At 65.6% G+C, this 13,534-nt stretch overlaps 1 pseudogene across 1 annotated transcript; it reads left to right on the top strand.

The window, feature by feature from the left end:
- The first annotated feature begins 338 nt into the window (after nucleotides 1–338).
- LOC309594877 (U3 small nucleolar RNA-interacting protein 2-like) lies at nucleotides 339–12,413 on the top strand (annotated as a pseudogene). The gene is made up of 21 exons: nucleotides 339–389; nucleotides 2,047–2,124; nucleotides 3,219–3,368; nucleotides 3,570–3,666; nucleotides 4,771–4,829; nucleotides 5,095–5,232; nucleotides 7,537–7,639; nucleotides 8,464–8,696; nucleotides 9,316–9,412; nucleotides 9,513–9,586; nucleotides 9,696–9,737; nucleotides 9,971–10,103; nucleotides 10,315–10,439; nucleotides 10,692–10,784; nucleotides 10,893–10,993; nucleotides 11,096–11,230; nucleotides 11,419–11,481; nucleotides 11,561–11,706; nucleotides 11,805–11,884; nucleotides 12,006–12,079; nucleotides 12,170–12,413. The product of its transcript is annotated as a U3 small nucleolar RNA-interacting protein 2-like (transcript).
- The last annotated feature ends 1,121 nt before the right edge of the window (nucleotides 12,414–13,534 follow it).

Raw genomic sequence — 13,534 nt, 5'->3', positions numbered from 1 at the left:
CCTGCTCTCTCTCTGCCAGATTCATGCCACTCTGCCTTGGCTCTGCCCAGGGAGGAAGCGTATACCCTGGGCATCATCCGAGCCTTCCTCCGGAGCAGACCAAAGGTAACCTTGGCCAGTTCTACGAGGCGGCGCCCCTGTCTCCTGGCCGATCTTTCTGACCCCATCCCGTGCTCACAAGGTGCTGGGGGCTGTGCTGGCCACCCCGCAGCTCTCTCTCTCCCCCCTGACACTGTCTGTCCATCTGTCCCCTCCCCGGCTGGCAGCAAGAGGACCAGAAGCTGCAGTTTCTGGCCTCCGTCCACACCATCTGCAGCACTACCAGAGTGGACTCCACCATGTGGGACATGCTTTACTTCTGCCAGCTGGAGGTGGCGGAGACCATTGAGGTGAGGGGACAACCAGCCAGGCTGAGGCAGGGGCAGCGTGCAGTGGCATGGCCCTGGGGGCAGGAGAGGGCTCGGCCAGGCAGCGGGGTGTGGATGAGCACTGCTCCGGGTCTCCGTCCTTGTAGATGCTCCAACGCCACCTGGGTGGCCCGGCTGGAGCCCAGGCTTGGACCCGATGACATTTGCAGGTCTCTCGGCCAGCCTGTGGCTCTGTAATGGGCACAGCCCTTCCCACCACAGGGCTTGGGACCGCTGGGTGCTGGGTGGGGAGGGGGTGCCAAGATGGGGGCACCTGGGCTCTGCCAGCCCCGCAGGCTCTTGCTGGCCAAGGGAGACTGCCCATCCCGATCCGTCCCACCCTGCTGTGCTCCACAGGTGCTGCTGCAAGAGGAGCCCGCTGACCACCTGGACACTGCGGTGCGGCAGCAAGCCATGCTGGCCATCAGCTCCATGAGGTAGCTGCCCCAGCCCCCAGCTTGGCCTTCCCGGTGCTGGGCAATCCCAGGTCGGGGGCTTCCCCAGCCCTGGGTCCACGAGGGAGGCAGACAGCAGGGCAGGGGGTGCCACAGGGTTTTCCCCCTAAAGGCGAGTGTCAGCGTCATGGGGGGGTTGAGATGTCCCCTGCAGTGTGGGGATCAGCCCAGGTCTCCAACCCCAGGGTCTGCTTCCTCCTTGCTGGATCTGAAGAGCAATTCTCTGTCCCCACAGCCAAGCGGGGCTGCTTCTGCAGGAGAAGAGCAGCAGCCTCCTCCAAATCTGCTTCTGCAGCATCTTCCACCTGCCTCCGCAGGACAGCCAGGGACCCACGGCTTTCCTCTACTCCCAGGTACGCCACAGGGTGAAACACAGGGACCTCCCCCACCCCGAGGCCCCTTCCTGGGCACCGCAGGGCCACAGACACCCCCCACCCCCACCCCGAGGCTTCCAGGGCTGCCCCCAAGACTCTGTCCGCCTCACAGACCCTGGCTGCGATGGACAGCATGCTGCAGGCACTGGTACGCAGCGCCGGCCCTCTCGGCATCCTGGAGCTGCAGAAGATCTTGCAGGTCGGGCCTTGGCACAGGGTCGCCACGGGCAGTGACCCCCGGGTTGAGCAGTGCCCCCTGCCCAGTGCCTGGTGCAAGGAGGGGGGCAGGGAACATCCCTCCTTCCCTGCCGTGCCCCCCACCCAGCCCGCTGCCTCCTGGCTGCTGCCAGAGACCCTTCTCCTCCTGCCCCAGCCCGCCTCACCCCTGCAGCCTTGCCCACTGCCCATCCTGCCCAACACTCCCTCCCAGATGGACCTGCCTGCCTGCCTGGCAAGGGGAGCCCAGCCCTGGGGCTTTCCCCTTCCAGCTTCACCACAGGCCATATCCCAGAGCCCGCACTGCAGGTCCCCAGGCAGGTGGTCATCCCAAAGCCTTGGGGTCCTCGGGTGGGGGGCGCAGGCACTTTTTTAGGTGGGAGTGAGTGGAAAGCAGCAGACGCAGCAGCAGGAGTGCAATGCGGCGACCTGCCTGGCCGCAGCAAGTTGCTGCGAGGGGCAAGAAGGACACGTGCCCCATCCTGGGCACTGCCCCGGCGCAAGCCTGGCTGGGCTGGGCTGTGCCATGCCACCTCCCTGGCACATCAGCAGCTTTTCTCCTCCCAGCTCCTGCTGTCCTTCACCAACTCCCAGCTGGCAGCAGTGCAGGAGAGGGCCATGGCACGGATTGCCAGGCTAGCCGAGTTCATCACCACCTGCCCCCTGCTGCAGGTACGGAGCTCCTGGCCTGGGCAGCCCCTGTGGCCCTGAGCCCCAGCACCTCCCGGGGAAGCTGGGCACCCAGTCAGCAGGAGGTCAGGAGCAGGAGTCTTTGCCCTGCCCCTGTCCTGTCCATGCTCTCTCCCAGGGCAGAGCAGGGCTGCCACGGGCACAGGCAGGAACCTGCGTCTGGCAGCGCTGCCCTGCTCTGGGCTGCTGCCTGGCTGCTCTGGGAGCAGCTGGGGCTCACCTTGTGCCCATGCTGCCTCTCTTCCCCCAGCTCTGCCCCTGCTTTGCACAAGCCACAGTCAGACATCAGTGCTCCAAGACACATCGGTTTGCGATGCTGGGGAAGCTGGTGGGGCACCTCACCCTCTGCTGCACCTGCAAGGACCAGGGGACCCGCCACGAGGCTGCAGAAGCTCTCTATCACCTGCACACCTTCGTCCTGCAGCAGAGAAGTAAGAGAAGCTGTGTCGGGCTGGGTGCCCCGAGGCATGGGCAGCCAGGGGCCGCTCTCCTTGGCAAGAGAAAGCTTGATCCAACCCGCCTGCACGAAAAGCCATTTCCCCTCACCCCTGCTCACACTAGCCCTGGACCCTCCCTGGTTTCTGCTCCCCAGACCTGTCTGGGTGCCCTCTTTCTTTGCCAGTGACTTTTCAGCCCGATGCTCTCAGACTGCACCTCCAGCTCTGCACCCTCGCTCTGAGAACCCTGGTTTTGCTCCTCCCCAGGCAGGTGGCCCTGGCTGCATGACACAGGGCAGCTGCAGGAGGCCTGGCAAGTGAAGCAGCCCTGGCAGCTTTCACAAAACGGCTGTGCCAGCGAAATCTTCTTGGTAAGAAGTGCCTTCGGCCCCTGACCAGGGGGGTCGGCATGAGTGAAGGGACACCCAATGCATGGGGATGATGGGAGCTCGTGCTGTTTCTGAGCAGGGGCTAGGCAAAGGCCCCCAGCGAGCTCCAGTTCCCCACGGGACCCTGACCCCCACTGTCGGTCTCCTCCCCAGCGCACCCTGACTCTGCGTCTCACTCTCACTCCACAGCTGAGATGCTCTGGGTGACGCTCTGGGTGACAAATCTTCCCTCCTCTCCTTCATCTCACAGATGTTCACGAAATACCTCCGACCCTCCGACCAGGCAGACATCATCCTCATGGCCATTGAGAGCTTCAGAGACCCAAGCATCTACAGCATCAGTGTGGCTGCCCACATGGTGGACATCCTTGTGGCAGACCCTGCCTTCCAGGCAGGGCAGGTGAGGAGCCCGTGGGTGGCATGGCCGATGCTCCAGCCCAGCGGGGGACCTTTCCTCCCCCGGCTCTGCGCCTGGCCAGCACTGATGCTGTCTCAAGCCGGCGTACTGCAACGGGAACGGAAGCACCTCCCAGTGGGAGCTGGGTAAACGGCCATGCTTGCCCTGCTGACATCCCCACTCCCACCCATGTCTGCCCTCCAGGTGCTGAACGTCATGTGGGCCATCTACAGAAGCCTGCCCTCCATCAAGGCGCTGGTAGCCCTCAACAGCTTGGACAGGGCCCTGCTGGTGCTGATGGGCAAACATCCCAGCGAAGTGGTGGCCAGCCTGCTGCAGTGCTCCCCAACGTGCACCCCGTACGGGGCCCACCATTCTTTGGGGCTCCTCTCACACTGGGAGGGGGGCCCCAAGACCCTCCTGAGGGACTTCAGCCCGGCCATCCTCCGGGGTGTCCCCGCTGACAGAGCCCTGGTTTCCCGCAGTGTCGCCATGGCCATGTGGAAGACGATGCTGTCCGAGCCCCAGGCTGCAAAGAAGGTGCTGCAGGAGCTGCTCAGCATGCTGATGAACCAGTCGCTGCGCAAGACCTCCACCTCCCCTAAGGATCACCCGCGCATCTGCTCCCTGGCTGTGAGTTGCTGACCTCCGGGGCTGCTCTCAGCTGTGCGGGGCCGCTGCTCCCCTTCCCTGCCCACCCCAAGCCTTGACCTCCCCAGGGGCGCAGGGACATCTTGGTGTTTGGGTGTCTTCTGCAGGCAGCCAGGACGATAGGCGAGATCCTCCTGCAGCCCACCTGCCTGCAGCAGGTGGAGGCAATTTTCCCCCAGTTTTTCCTGGTGCTGCTTTTCCAAGTGTCGTTCACCACAGAGCTGATGCTGCAGGAGGTGCACATCTTCTGGAAGGAGCACCAACAGGATCTGCTCACTCCCATCAGGTGCTGCATCCCTGCCCTCTCATCCTTGCCAGCCACCTGGAGCCAAGCCAGGGCTCCCAGTGGGAGCTGAGCATTTCTTCTTGAGCAGGTCTGCGGTGCAGTCCATGAGAATGCTGCTCTGCAGCATGGGCTTTGAGAGCCAGGTGCTGGCCATTGAGGCGCAGGGTGGCTGGGACACCCTGCTCAGCGCCCAGACCCACCTCATGGGAGTGCGGATTGTGGCCAGGTGAGAGCCCCTTCTCCCTGCTCCTCGGGGACTGGGCACCCCATGCCACCCCCACCATTGGGGCTGATGGCAGCAGGGTCCCTGTTGCTCAAAGTGCTGCAGAGTGGTGATGTCCAGACTGGTGCAAACCCCAAAGAGATGTGCCTGCCTGGCTCAGGCCTGACCGTGCCTCCTTCCCCCTGCCAGGGAGATGATGAAGACCCCAAGACCCCTGCGCTCCACCATCTTCTGCCATCTGGCAGAGCTCCTCAGTGTGGAGGACCCCACCTGGGAGATGATCGCCATGGTCTTCCTCGTCGAGGTGAGCCTCGAGGTGGCACTGCTCCAAACTGCCTCCAACGCTCGGCTCGCCCATGCCCACCGCTGGGGGGGGAGCTGGGGCGGTGGGTGGGCTCCGGCTGGTACCATGGAGGAGCAGGCGAGCAACCAGGGCGGTGTGGTGTGGGGCACGGGGGCTCTCCGCAATCCCCGCCGCCTCTGTCCGGGTTTGGTCTTGCCCCAGCCTCCTTGCCCTGAGCTGATGGTTGGAGCCAGCACCACACCAGCTTCCGCTGCACGTGTTTCAGATGCTGGGCTGCACCGACCTCGGTGAAGAGCTGGACCGTGCCCTGGAAATCTTCCCCATGTATCTGCGGAGCCAATGCTTGGGGATGCCCAGCCTGGTGCTCAGGGGCATCCTCAGGCTCACCGAGAGGCCCGACACGGTGAGTAGGGGACAGCCGGGAGAGCAGCCCAGGCTGGAGCAGTGGGTAATGCGGCAGCTTAGGCTTTTCTGGGCATCGGGAGCTGTGCCGGCTGCAGCCAGCTGTCCTGCCTCCCTGGCCCTCTGCCCCATGGCTGTGCCGTGCAAGGAGAGAGGCAGCAGTGCCAAGGGGACCGGGCTCCCTCTGCCAGCATGTCCGGGCAGGGATGCTGGCAGCAGAGCGACCAGCCTGAGCGTGGGGTCTGCAGAGCCTGAGCGGGGGGTGCTGAGCCCCAGGGTGAAACGCAGTGGCTGTGGTGGGGGCTGCTGGCAGCTTGGGCAGCTTTGCAGGCAGTGCTGGTCGCCCACCAGCCTGCCCAAGGGGTCTGGTGGAGAAGGAGGCAGCCGAGGGCTGGCAAGGAGCCAGCGCTGCCTGTCCTCCCCCTCTGCGCCCTGGTCTTGCCATGGCCATGCCGGTAAGCCCTGTCTGCTGGGACCTTGCCCTCGTAACCCACGCTGCCTGCTGAGAAGCCAGCGGGGAGGCCAGTGTTGGCGGAGAGGGTTTTCACCCCTGCGATTGGTCGCTGCTTTACAAAAAGGAGGTGGCATGTCTCACACAGGCAAAGAGAACCCTTGTCCTGCTGCCACACATCATGGAGCAGCTGCAGGATGCTGACAGCGATGCCAGCGCCCTGGCCCTGTCCGTGCTCAGCAACGTGCTCCAGCTGCTGGAGGGGAAGATGCCCAGCCTCACCGCCCTGGCACTAGCTGGCAAGCTCCAGCCACTCTTCAACAACGTAAGGCTGGGGGACAGCTCCATGCCCCCTTCACCCGACACCTCCCTTCACGCCTCCCACTGCAGCCCCGTGCTCTGCAGGGGGACGCTTGGCCCCACAGCCCCCAGACCCCATCGCTGCCCTCGGTCACTCCGTGCTGCGTCCCAAGCCCCTGGCATGGACTCACCCCGGCTCGGCCTCCCTGCCGCGGTGGGGACGGTGGTGGCAGGAGGGCAGCAGGTGTGCTGAGCCCCACCAATGCGCACCCTGCCCTGGCAGCATCCCCCAGCCCTCCGCAGGGTCTCCCTCTCCGGACCCCAGCCCCGGGGACCCCAGCCCCCCTGAGCAGACCTGCATGCCGCAGCTCACTCCCTTTTGGAACGGGGTTGCCTGCCACTGGTTTGGGGACATCCATCTCCATGTCAGCCCCTTGCACGCCATGGGCTTGGGGCTGAGGTCCTCCTCCCCTCCTCCCCCAGGAGTCAGGCACCGTGCGGGAGCTCTCCATCCGTCTCTTCCAAACCACGATGGGGCTCGTGGTGGGTGCCGAAAAGAAGAGGATGAAGAAGGAGGTGTGGGACAGCGTACTGCCGCTGCTCTTTCACCTGCACGACCAGGACAAGAGTGTGGCTAAGGTGGGATCCCAACCTGACCGGTCCTTTGGGCAGGGCACTGGACCCTTCAAATGTGTGTCACCATGAGGTTTAGCTTGCTGAGTGCCTAGGACCAGGCAGGGCCCACCTCCCTGCCCACTGCTGTCTTTTACCTCCTGCTACCTGGATGGATGGGGAGGTGGGTCCCTTTCCCACCCAGCTCCCTCCACACAGCCCCTGGCATCGGTCCCTGCAGCCTCAGAGACTGGGTTATGGCTCCGCAGCATCCTGGGGCCAAAAGCTTGAAGCCCCAACAGGCTTCCAGCCAGAGAGGGTGGCTGCACTTACCTTCAGCACCCTGGGGTGCTGAACCTGGTGGCAGCATCAGTCCCCCGCTGCTGTGTCTTTCCTGCATGGGCAGGGATAGGCTCTGAGCCCTGCCAAGAGGGGGGACACAGGGTCCTGTGACCCGACTGGCGGTGGTGGCATCTCTCTGCTGCTCACCAGGCCTCCCTTGAAGCCCTCCGCAGCGCTGGCCAGTTCCTGAAGTGGAGGCAGCTGGCGCAGCTGGCCGAGATCGCGCAGGCATGGAGGATGAGCGAGTGCCTGGTAAGCGCAGCCCCAGTGCCCCCGGGATCCGACCTGGACGAACCCTGCCCCATGCCCAGTGCGGGGGACAGAGGGCTGTGCCCCTCTAGCAGCACGGAGCCTCCCGGAGCAGGCTCTGCTCCCTGCTGTCCTCTCCCCTGGGGTCCCCAAAGGTCCCCAAAGGGGACCCTGCCACCAGGATGGCACCCCAGCATCCCTGGGGAGCCCTCTGCTCCCTCTGAACCCCGATGCCACATGGCAGGAAGCTGGGAATGTGGTGCTGGGGGGAAGGAGGGTAGCCCTGGGTGGGGGGACGGGCCAACTGGGGGGCAGCTCTATGCCAAGCCTGCGCCCTTCTCCTCTCTCCAGCTGGCCAGGAAGAGGAGGAAGGCCAAGGACTACCTGCGCCAGAGCCAGCCTTACCTGCGGAGCCCGCAGGAGCCCCTGCGGCAGGAGGCTGTCAGGTTCATCGGTGAGCCATGAGCTCCGGGGTCCCTTCCTCTCTCAGGGTCCCCGTGTCCCGGGGCAGAACCTGTGGGGCACCCCTTCACCCCCTCTCACCCCTGCCTGCGCAGGTGGGGCTGGAAACAGGCCCATCCATCCTCTCCCCGATGCTGCACCCCGGGGTCAGCCCTCCCCGGGGAGCTGTGCAGCCAGGCGGGCTGGGTGGCGGGGTCCCCGATGGGCAAGCGGGGTTCCTGACAGGCAGCAGGGTCCCCAACACGCTGCGTCCCCCCAGGGCTCATGGGACGGCAGGCGGATATGCGTGAGGAGATGGCGTACATCAGAGAGGGTGAGTGAGGGCAGCGGGGAGGAGGCAGGACCCCAGCACGGAGCTCCCCCACCCTGGGCGAGGGGGACTCTGCTCCCAGCGGGTCTGTGGGGAGGGGGGCTGTTTCTGGAGGGGGCTATTCCTGACCAGCAGCCTCCAGCCGAGCCACTTGCCCCCTGGCTCCCTCCTGGCCCTGTGAATCACGGGCTGCAACGTGCCCTGCCTGGAGGGGACAGAGGGCTGTCACCTCACCTCTGCTGCTTTGCGCCTGCAGTCCTTCAGGGCGCAAAGAAAGATGCCAGCCCCATGGCCTCCTCCCTGGCGACTCAGACGGACCTCATCCTGCAATGCGGAAGGCTGAAGTCGGGGTTTAACCTACAACAGCTGAGCTTACAGCTGCCGAGGGCGTGGATGAGGTGGCACTCGGCCCCCAGCGAGGACTCTGCTTGGGCAGAGACAAAGCAGCAGCCCCAGCCCTAGGACGCTCTGCAGGCCGGGGTATCTGCTCTTCCAGCGTCTAACAGGAAAGAAGAGCCCTCAGCCCCCGAGGAGCCGGCGTCCTCCGGAGAGCAGCAGGACAGCCGCTCCTTCCAGCGGTCCAGGGCAAGACCTGTCCACGCGCTTCGTCTTTGCCACAAAGCACCAGCTTCTCTGCTGGGCGGCGAAACAGAGGGGAGGAGAAGCCCAAGCCAGAGCCGAAGCCGAAGCCGAAGCCGAAGTTGAAGCTGAAGCCTTCCCTCCCCCGGGCCACACTGGGGTAAATCACTTTTTCTGCCTCCCACCATCGGAGGAGCCTGCGCTGCCTTGGGCTGATGTGGCCGAGCCCGGGAGCTACAAAGCCACCGATGCTCTGGCTCCAGCGGCGTCCCCAGCAGGAAGGGCAGCGCAAAATGAAGTTTCAGCACAAGAGCAGATTTTAGCTCTTGAGAGCATCGCCGGGACAGGCCCCCCGGCACCCGCCCCAGGCAGAGCCACGGCCGCGGCACAGCCAAGGACGGGTCCCTGGGACCCCCCAAAGGACGTGCGATGGGACCAGAGGCCCTGAGGGGCAGAACAAGCTGATGATGATTTGGGTACGCCATCACCGCCACACCGTCTCGGTGAGTGGGGGGTGCCGGGGCGGCGGCGGCCGTGGGCGGCGGTGAGGGCCGGGCCGGGGAGAGGGAGGGGGGCGAGAGGCACTGCCCCGGCGGGGTCGCTCCGGCGGGTGTTGCCGCGCCTGTCCCCTTCCCGCAGGTCCCGGGCGCCGAGGGGAGGCCGCGGGTGGCGGCGAGGAGGTGTCCAGCGACTCCAAGCCGGAGAGGTAAGGGCTGCGCCGGGGGGGATGGCGGTACCGGTGGGGGTGCCGGTGGCGGTGCTCACGCCTGTCCCCGCAGCCCGTTGTTGGGGCGGTGGCGGAGGAGGAGGTAGAGGAGATGCCGCAGAAGAAGCTGCGCATGGCCAAGCTGTACCTGGAGCAGCTCCGCCAGTACGGTGAGCCCCACCTGGCCCCTGGCGCCGGTGCCCCGGCGGGGCAGAGAGGCGGGCAGCCCCCGGTGCTGAGCCTGGCCCTCATGCCCCGTGTCCACCGCAGAGGAGGAGCGGGCGGCGGCAGAGGAGGAAGAGACGCCCGCAGATCTCATCGGTGACCGGCTGAAGGAGGACGTGGTGAGCAGGGAGCGGGGCGCGTCCCCTTGGTCCCGGTGGCGCCGGCGGGCTCTGTCCCCCTCCCGCGGGGCTGGGGCTGCCTCTGCTGAGCCTCCTGCTTCTTCCCCAGCTCGAGCCGAAGGGCCGGCTGCAGCGCCTCATCGCCAAAGACGTAAGTGCCCAGTGCTGGGGGGCTGCCGGACTGTAAGTGCCGGCTTTGGGGACACTCAGGCATGGCCACAGCTGGTACCCCGACTTGCCATGCCAGCTATGGGACCACAGCCCTTCTCCCGCCCGGCGTGCCGGCTGCTGGCGCCCTGGAGAAGGAAGGGTGCTGTGCTCGGGTGCTCCCAAGCCTGGGGAAGGGACGGGGGCAGCCCAGCTCACATCCCGCTCTCCCTGCAGGTGCAGCCTCTGGATCCAGCCAGCATCCGCATGCTGCGGGCGCACCAGCTGCCCATCACCTGCCTGGTCATCTCTCCGGATGACAGGTTCATCTTTTCTGCTTCCAAGGACGGCTCCCTCATCAAATGCAAGTGTTCCCCTGGGGCCACGACGGGCTGTTCCCCCAGCCTGAACCCTGCGGGGACCCTGCAGCAGCAGGACCGTGGGTGCCTGTGGAGGTGGCTTGGCCCCTGGCCCCTCTGGGGATGTGCACATGCATCGTTTTGGGCTCTGTGGGAGGCTCACTGATGCTTTCCGGAGCGGTGGGAGGCTCCCAGGGGGTGACGGTGGTGCCTTTCCCGTAGGGGAGGTGGAGAGCGGGAAGAGGCTCTGCGTTGTGCCTGGGGGGAAGAAGGGCACTGGGGAGCGGCACATGGGGCACGCGTCGCATGTCCTCTGCATGGCCATCTCATCGGATGGCAAGTACCTGGTACGGGAGAGGGATGCTGGCGCTGCCATGTGGGGCGGAGAGGTGGTGGTGGGGAGTGCATCTCCTCCCGGGGTCCTGGGGAGCCGTATCTCATGCCCAGGTATACTTTGCTGGGTTAAAGCAGCCCCTGCCTCCACCGGAGTCAAGAATGGGTCCCTGGGACCCCCCAAAGCACATGGGGTGGGAGCAGAGGCTGGCACGGGCCGCAGGTCCCCGAGGAGTAGGTCTCGGGTATCCCCTGTGTTCTGCCAGGCTACGGGAGACAGGAACAAGATGATCGTGATCTGGGATGCAGCCAGCTGCAAGCGCCTGCACATCTTCACCGGGCACCGCAATGCCGTCTCGGTGAGTCAGGGGCATCAGCTGTGACGCCTGTGGGGCCAGGCAGCGCCATCCTCCCTGGTGCCCCTCACCGCTGCCCCCCCAGACAGACATCTGTCTGTCCATCCGCAGGGCCTGTCCTTCCGGAAAGACACGTACCAGCTGTACAGCGCCTCCCGTGACCGCTGCGTCAAGGTCTGGAACGTGGCGGAGAATGCATACATGGAGACCCTGTAAGACGTGGGAGGGGACACCCCGCTGACCCCCCTCGCCGGGGGCAGGCGCTGTGGCGGAGGGCCGTGCCCGCCGCAGCTCTTTGCCACCTCTCCCTCCAGTTTCGGGCACCAGGACGTCATCACAGGGGTGGACAGCCTGAGCCGGGACTGCTGTGTGACGGCGGGGGGACGGGACGGCACCGTGCGGCTCTGGAAGATCCCCGAGGAGTCACAGCTTGTGTTTTACGGGCACCAGTAGGTCTGGGGCAGGAGAGGGGCCTGCGGGCAGGCGGGTCCAGCTGGGGCAGCGGTGTGAGGGTGCCAAGTGTCACCAGGAGCCTGCTGGCGCTCTGGGGACACTGACGCCCTGGTGAGCCCTTGCTTCCTAAATGGAATCCCAAAGCACGCTCGGAACTGCTGGTAGTTGCCTGTTCTCTCCGTAGGGGCTCCATCGACTGTATCCAGCTGATCAACGAGGAGCACATGGTGTCGGGCGCTGATGACGGGTGAGCGCGGGGCTGGCTGGTGCCCGGGGTGGGCAGGCGGTGCCCCCCGCAGCCCCCTCACCCCTCCCCGCCCTGGCAGGTCCGTAGCCCTGTGGGGGCTGACGAAGAAGAAGCCACTGGCGCTGGCCCGGCAGGCGCACGGCATGCAGGACTCCCAGGGCCTGCAGCAGCCGTACTGGATCTCCGCAGTGGCCGCTCTGCGCAACAGTGACCTCCTGGCTACAGGTGTGTGGCAGCCGCTTTGGAGCAGGGGTTTGGGGGGGCTGTCCTGCTCCCTTCCCTGGGTCAGGATGCATAGCAGGAGTCTCCTCTCTCTGCCCCAGGCTCCCACAGTGCCAGCGTGAAGCTCTGGAAGTGTGGTGAGGGATTTCGGAAGCTGGAGCCCCTCTGCGACATCCCCTTGGTACGGATGGGGAGGTTGGGGATGCTGGAGCTGGGCTGGGGGCGTCTCTTGGTGGGGGCTCCCCTCCCTGGGCGGCAGGAGGAGACTGCGGGAGCCCCTCACCCTGCCCTGTCCCCTCCAGGTGGGTTTTGTCAACAGCCTCAAGTTCTCCGCAGGCGGCGACTTCCTGGTGGCCGGCCTTGGACAGGAGCACCGGTACCGTCCCCACTCCCTGCCACTGCCCAGGGGCAGCCCCCTCTCCGCTGCGGCCCGGCCGAGGGTGACCCCCATCTCTCTCATCTATAGGCTCGGCCGGTGGTGGAGAGTCAAAGAAGCCAAAAACAGCATCTGCATCATCCCCCTGAAGCGGAGGGCTGCAGCCCCCAGCCCCGAAGCCCCCGACAGCTCCTAGCCCCCTGGCCCCGGAGCCGCCGGAGCTGCGTCCCACGTCCTTCATGCGACCACCCTCCTGGGGCCGGCAGGGCACGAGTGGGGGGTGTCGCGTGGCCCCCCCACCCCTGCTGGCCCCCATATCGTGCTGTGGCTCTGACCTCTGCGAGGGTCTGCCCCCTTCCCTCAGGTTCGGATGGACAGGAGCTGTGGCAGAGTCCATTTAAAAAAAAAAAACAAACAAAACCAAGACCACTTTATTCACATAAATTAAAAAAAAAAAAAAATCACGCTCTTGCTCACGGAAAAAATCTACTCTTAAAAACTTGGTTGGGCTCAAATACCTGGGTCCTGTTACTTGCCCTCAGCCCCCGCCGGACCCCCCGGGCTCTGCAGGGGCCGGGGGGGCAGCGAGCATTGAGCCCCGCTCCTCTGCCCTGTCTCCCACGAAGGGGTGAGAAGCACTATGCACAGCGAGCGGGGGGACAGAGGGGGCTTGGGCCCAGCCTGGCAGCGCTCGGCGGCTTTCCCGGGGCCGAAAACGAGGAGGAAAAGGTGAAAATGTGCAAAGGGCCTGGGGGGGGGTGTCTCTGCTGGCCCAGGGAGGGGGGACGTGGGACACGGCTTGGCACAAGGGGGACATGAAAGGCCCCACACCAGGAAATCGGGGTGGGCGATAGGGCGAGGGCAGTGGGTGCTGGGGCAGGGCTCGGCGTGGCTCGGGGCAAGCGGGGCGTGACTTGGTGTGGCTCAGCAAGAGGGAGTCGGGTTGTGCACGGCGGCTTGGGGCAAGGGGCTTGCACCACAGCTGGTGCAGGGGTGGGGAACGTGTACCACAGTGCAGTTCAAGGGCCGGGGTCTGTGCACTGCGGCTCAGTGCAAGGGACAGGGGGCACGTTCACCGTGGCTCGGGGCAGGGGATGGAGGGGATGATGTGCACCTCAGCTCAGTGCAAGGGACGGGGACGTGGACGGACCGTGGCTTGGTGCAAGGGACATGGGGACACGTACCAGGGCTCAGCGCAGGGGATGGGGGAATGTGCAGAACGGCTCAGTGCAGGTGACGCAGGGGACGTGCACCACGGCTCAGTGCAAGAGACGGGGGGACACGCACCATGGCTCGGTGCAGGTGACAACAGGGTCGTGCACCACGGCTCAGTGCAAAGGACTGGGGATGTTCACCATGGCTGGGTGCAGGGACAGGGGGTAGTGCACCAGGGCTCAGGGCAGGGGACAAGGGATGTGTAACGTGGCTCAGTGCAAAGGAAGGGTGACAACGTAC

The sequence above is a fragment of the Platalea leucorodia genome (genome assembly GCF_965183815.1).
Source record: "Platalea leucorodia genome assembly, chromosome: 9".
In the NCBI taxonomy this organism is placed as follows: domain Eukaryota; kingdom Metazoa; phylum Chordata; class Aves; order Pelecaniformes; family Threskiornithidae; genus Platalea; species Platalea leucorodia.
The sequence above is the reverse complement of the archived record's forward strand: the minus strand, read 5'-3'. Positions and strand labels throughout refer to the sequence as shown.